This window comes from Cryptomeria japonica, chromosome 10 (genome assembly GCF_030272615.1).
Source record: "Cryptomeria japonica chromosome 10, Sugi_1.0, whole genome shotgun sequence".
Lineage (NCBI taxonomy): Eukaryota > Viridiplantae > Streptophyta > Pinopsida > Cupressales > Cupressaceae > Cryptomeria > Cryptomeria japonica.
Window position 1 is genome coordinate 418,044,657 of NC_081414.1, and position 5,679 is coordinate 418,050,335.

The 5,679-nt window shown below is 38.9% G+C and overlaps 1 long non-coding RNA gene across 1 annotated transcript; it reads right to left on the reverse strand.

Annotated features, from left to right (window-relative positions):
• Window positions 1–1,049: 1,049 nt before the first annotated feature.
• Window positions 1,050–1,631, reverse strand: LOC131858678 (uncharacterized). The gene is made up of 2 exons (XR_009359019.1): window positions 1,358–1,631; window positions 1,050–1,314 (listed from the first exon to the last, which is right to left on the reverse strand). It is a non-coding gene; the product is annotated as an uncharacterized LOC131858678 (long non-coding RNA).
• Window positions 1,632–5,679: the final 4,048 nt, after the last annotated feature.

The following is a 5,679-nucleotide window of genomic DNA, read 5'->3' on the forward strand; positions in this document are numbered from 1 at the left end:
CTACTTATTTTTGCTCTTCACAATGATCTTCAATATTTGCACACACTCACATACATATACACTCATACATCTTAAAATTATTTATACAAAACCCAAGACCTCATGATTAGGTCGGCTCCCTAAAGATATTATATTTACAAAAGAAGTCTTGATGCAATACAATATGTCTGCCTCAATACATTTACACATTATCCAATCAATAAACCATTTCTAAAATGTGTCGTGCTGATCTGGAACATGATATCTTGTAATGGTCCATAAATGAAAACAGAGCTTGGAATGAGAAGAACACACCCCTAAACATAAAGGGAAATAGATTTATCTTTTAAATTGTTGTTCTGAGACCATTCCCAAATCTGTCAAAGACCAGTGCCTTGTTCATTGGGCAACAGAGTCACACACAGAACTACAAATATAAATCATAGATGCAAGTTGTTTTTCCTTACAACATTTCCCTGCACTAATACCTTGTACTAATGCATTACTCAATCCATTCATAAAATTATCAGATCTGGGACACATTCCATTGTTTATGACTGATTATAGAATTTAAACTCTTCATTGAAGAATGCCTACAAACAATCATACAATCTCCTTGAGATGACAAATTATAAGCCTCCTTGAGGATTCAATTCATAACAATTAAATGCATACACAGAGACAATATCATGGGAAGTTACTCATGCCTGACACAAGCAAGACCTGCAACTAAGATCACATTTACAACAATGCATTGCAATCCTCTGTACCCTAAAACAAACCAAAAGCATTTACAAATTTGGATCCTGACATTCAGAAAGTGGAAGCCATCAAATCTGGAGAATTTTCCAAATTTCTGGAACCCTTACAACTGAGAAGAATGGGGAATAAAAAGAGAGAGGGAACCAAATCAAATCTGTAACTGAATTGCCAAGTGTCCCTTCTCTAACTGAATTTCGTTCCCGTGAAAACTGCTTCTAAAATACTTCACATTTGTCCAAATTAACTTCATAATCAGATTCCTCGCTCCGAGAGCTTTTCGGCGATATATAATACTTTATACTTTGGCCAAAAATTGGACCCTGGGCGAATTAATTCTCATCATGGATCCATCATTTAAATATTTCGAATTTCAATATAGTCTAAACTATATCATTTATTCATTTAAAATTTGATTTTTGCCTCCATTTGTGCTCTGACGCCTTGCCACGTGGCGGCTTCTGATTGGCTGATGGGGTTGACCAGATGCCACCTGGGATGACACCTCATCATCGCCACGTCATCTGCTTCGTCACTGCCACTTGGCCGCTTGCTTGTATGCCACGTCATCGCCACCTCACCGGGACCCGCTTGCTGGACTGGCGACTGTACCCGCCACCTACGTGCCACGTGGATGGATCTCGTTCACTTTCGCTATTTCGCAGCCTTAACTCGCGTGCATCTTCCCTTTGCGAAATAGCGCGCACCGTCGATCCATCTCGAACCTGCTCACTCGTTAACCCGACCTTCGTCTGTAAAATTTTGCTTGTTTGCCTCGGGAAGCGTGCCTGCATGGGGTCCACTTGGTTTTCGTCTAGTCAACTCTTCCATCGCCTCAGGAAACGTGCTCACGTGTGGGCCCGCCTTGGGCGCCCATGGGCATCTTGTGTCAAAAGCCTTTAAGGCTTAGACATTATATTGCTGTGCGTTTTTGTATATAAATACCAAAAACTCCCAGTGCACAGCCAATGTGGGATATATGCATCTTCCTGTAGCTGCATTTTCTAAGCTCTTTTCTTGAGTTTTAATGGCGATTTCCAGATTTGATCGAAAATGTTGGTCATCAAACAACACGTGAGGGAGGGAAAATGCTAGCAAAGTCACGGACATTGCCTTTACACCTCCACATGCACTTGCTACATGTTTAAAATGGCCTCCAAATAGCCACACAGAGGGGGTTTCTATTACATTTTGCATTATTGGTTTTGATTGCTGCTATTGTCTCATGCCATTTGTATTTGGTTGAAGATTTAATCCATTGTTGTCACTTCCAATTGCTATGTGGGTGGAATGAAGTTTGCTGTTTGTTGAATGTTGTTTACTGCTGGAGGGAGAGCATGTGAGAGTGGTTTCCTATTGGCACACTTGCTTTGGTAACTTGCTGCAGTGTCAATGATTGCTGGTAACTCCAATGCCCACATAGAACCTTGAAGTCTTCTACAAACTCTTTCAAATACCAAGCTGCCCTTTTTACCATCCCCATTGGCTTCCATGCAAGGAGGAAGTTGCTGCTGTTCAGAACTTTGCATTACAAAATGCCCCTCTCCAGCAGCAAGGACTTTGCATATATCATGGAATTTGGGCTCAAACCTGCCACATTGCATTTGTTTGAAGTTTCTAAAATCCTCCATATTCTCCATTTGCTGCTCACTACATTTGGTCTCAGTTTTAATACTGCCTCACATACCACATGGGAGGGGAGAGCAAACAAATGTTTGTATTTGCTGAAATTTTCTAATGCCTCTTAATTCCTTCTTCATGCAGCAAGAGAATTAATGGAAAAACATCTGCCAACTGCAATTTGTTGAAGTTTTTAAAAAACCTTCCTTTCAAAAACCATGCAAGGAGCATAATGGAATTACACCTTGCTATTGAAATTTTGAAAATTTATTTGCCAGCCAAAGTAAAACCATTAAAAAAAAAACCTCTCCATTTTCCACATACCAATTTGCATTTGGTATTGGACTTTCTCTTCTCTCTCACTGTCTGACTGGCAAATTCAAATTGATCCAATATGGATACACATATATTGCCAGGAGAAAAGAACATTTCACCATTAAAATTAAAGCACAGGCATGAGCCAGGTCGGGCCTCAAAGTGGGTCCGACTAAAAAAAATTTCGTTTTCAAGCTACTGGCCTTTGGAATATCTTCACAGACCTCAAACATACCTCTGCAATTGATCGGCACCATTTTCGGATCATAAAATTGCATTTTACATCTTTCAGGCAATTACGCCGCAATTTTTGCATTTAATCGCGAAGACGTAATTTTCAAACCTGTCAAAACACCTTTCTGGAGCTCGCCATCTGACAGGCGTGTACTTTGATATACAAGGATGATATCTACCAAACGGTTTCTCAAGACGAGTCCCGAGCGAAGAGATAATAATTTCCGAAAATGCCCAACTGGCTTTGTCGACACTGCGGACCTGATGAAGTCAATGTTCTGGCAATACATGACGCCTTTCTTAAAAATACCAAACGACCTCCGTAAGCTCTCAAATTTGGAACATAGGTACCTTTAAGTACATATTAAATCTTTGAATTCTTAGTTTGATCACCTGACTGATAGGATGCAAATGGCGCGCTCACCAAAACGGCTACATTAATTGATCTAACACTGGAAGTGCGGATAACTGAATTTGATGGCAAAATGAGCTCTTTTGAAAACCGATCAAACGGATTGGTAGAGCCTTGAAATTTGAAACGTAGCTCACCATTTATACCAACATTAGCCCGGAACAAACATTCTGACATGACGCTCACCAGAACACTTTTACATTTGTGCAAACATCACAAACTACAAATGGATTTGGCTATGAAAACGGAGCAAACGGATTCGTCAAGACTTGAAATTTTGCAGGGTAACTCACTTTTATGCATACAATTGAATCCATTTTGAATTTCTCCATGACGATCAACAGGGCAAAAGATATAAACACCCAAAGTAGGCTACTTAATAAAATTTGCACTTGTGCCTAGAATGCACTTTCAGCTCACCCCTCAAAACGGGTACTTGATAAACTTCTCCAAACTGAATTTTGAAAGTTGCAACACACTAAATAGGCCAAATGAAAGGTGTGGGAGATGAATCCCGAGCCTTACCCTCTGAAAATCAACTGGCTCCATTTTACCCCCTTGCTAACTAGGCATTCAAACTGACTTATTTAGGTACTTTTCTGACATGCAGGGCAAAATTTTGAAATGGGCCTCTAAACTTGATTCAATTTTAATCAGTTCCAACAAAACCATTTCAAAAACGCATCGTGCTGATCTAGAACATGATATCTTGTAACGGTCCATAACCTAGACCTATTTGCCAGTTAAGGCAAATATATGAACCCGATTAGTCCAATAAGAAAAACACCAAATGTAAACATCCAATCCATGTCTTCGACATAACCAAATTATCTCTAGATGATAACAAGTCATCATCAACTTGTTGAGTTGCTTGTGAAACATATACCGATGATTGTGCATAAGCCAATATCCATGTCAGGACCACAATGTGTTGGTTTGACAAAAAAATAATATAACCAAAGTGCCGAATCAACAATGTAGACCTCCAGAAAGATAAGTGTTGACATCAATGACAAAACCAATGCAACACATGATGAAGTCATCCATAATACCAACAGAGATGCTGCTAGAAATCGCCATACAAACCGATACACTCAATCAATGAACTGAAGACCATACTCAATGCACCAACATGAAGATCCAAGGAGAAATGCAATTATTGATCATGAAGGATTCACAAGATTTGGCAACATGAAAGGAAGATCCCCAGTGAGGCAACCATTTGCAGGTTCAAGACAACCTAACTGATATGTTCCAAATTTTCATGGTTACTATCACCGGTGTAATAAGTTTGGTCATAGAATGGCATATTTTAGGAAAATGAATGTAAACCCTAGTTTTGAGAGTAGAAACTTATTTCATGCATTACAAAGTACAAATGTCACATGTTATAATTGCAATGAGTTTGGTCACAAGAGTTATGAATGTAGGAGTAATATGAAAATGTCCTACATGAATGCATTGAGTGCATCTTATAGTACTAATGTGAAATGCTATAAGTGTCAAAATTTTGTTCACATAGAAAGGTATTGTAAGCTAAGAACCAACAAGCAAAAGATAATAGTATTGGATGAGAAGTTAGAAACAAAACTGGAACACAAAGTAAGAGAAGAAGAAAAGAAAGAAGAGAAACCAGTTTGGGTAGAGAAAGAGAAAAACAATACAGAGTCCAACCTGATTTTGCAGACTAATCTACATGATAAAAAGGAGGAATTTATGGTTAGTTGATAATGGATTCTCAAATCACATGACCGGAGATAAGAAAAAGTTCATCAAGCTTGATGATTGGAATGGTGGTTTAGTCTAGTTTGGTGACAATTCCTCCATCAAGATCAAAGGATGGGGTACACTGAATATTGATGGCAAGATCAAGGCTCATGATGTGTACTATGTGGAAGGACTGAAGCATAACCTACTGAGTGTAAGTTAGATGTGTGACAAAGGGTACAAGTTTTCATTTGACTCTACTGGTTGTTAGATAAGAAAGCAGAGTACCAGTCAGGTGGTAGCGGAAGGAAAGAGAACAAAGGGTAATGTCTACAATTTGAAGGAATGCTATGAGTCCCAATGCATGATGGGATAGATTGAGGAAAGCTGGTTGTGGCACTAGAGATTAGGTCATGTGAATTTTGATAATTTGGTTAAGATAAGCAAGAACTAGTATGTGAGAAACATACCTCAGATCATAAAACCGGCAAGCACATTTTGTGATGAATGTGTTAGAGGTAAGCAAGCAAAGGTCAACTTTAAAACAAAAGAATATAGCACCTCAAGACCTTTGGAGTTGATACATACAGACTTATGTGGGCCATCAAGGACAAGAGCATTGGTTGGAGAAAGGTATTTCATGTTTTTCATAG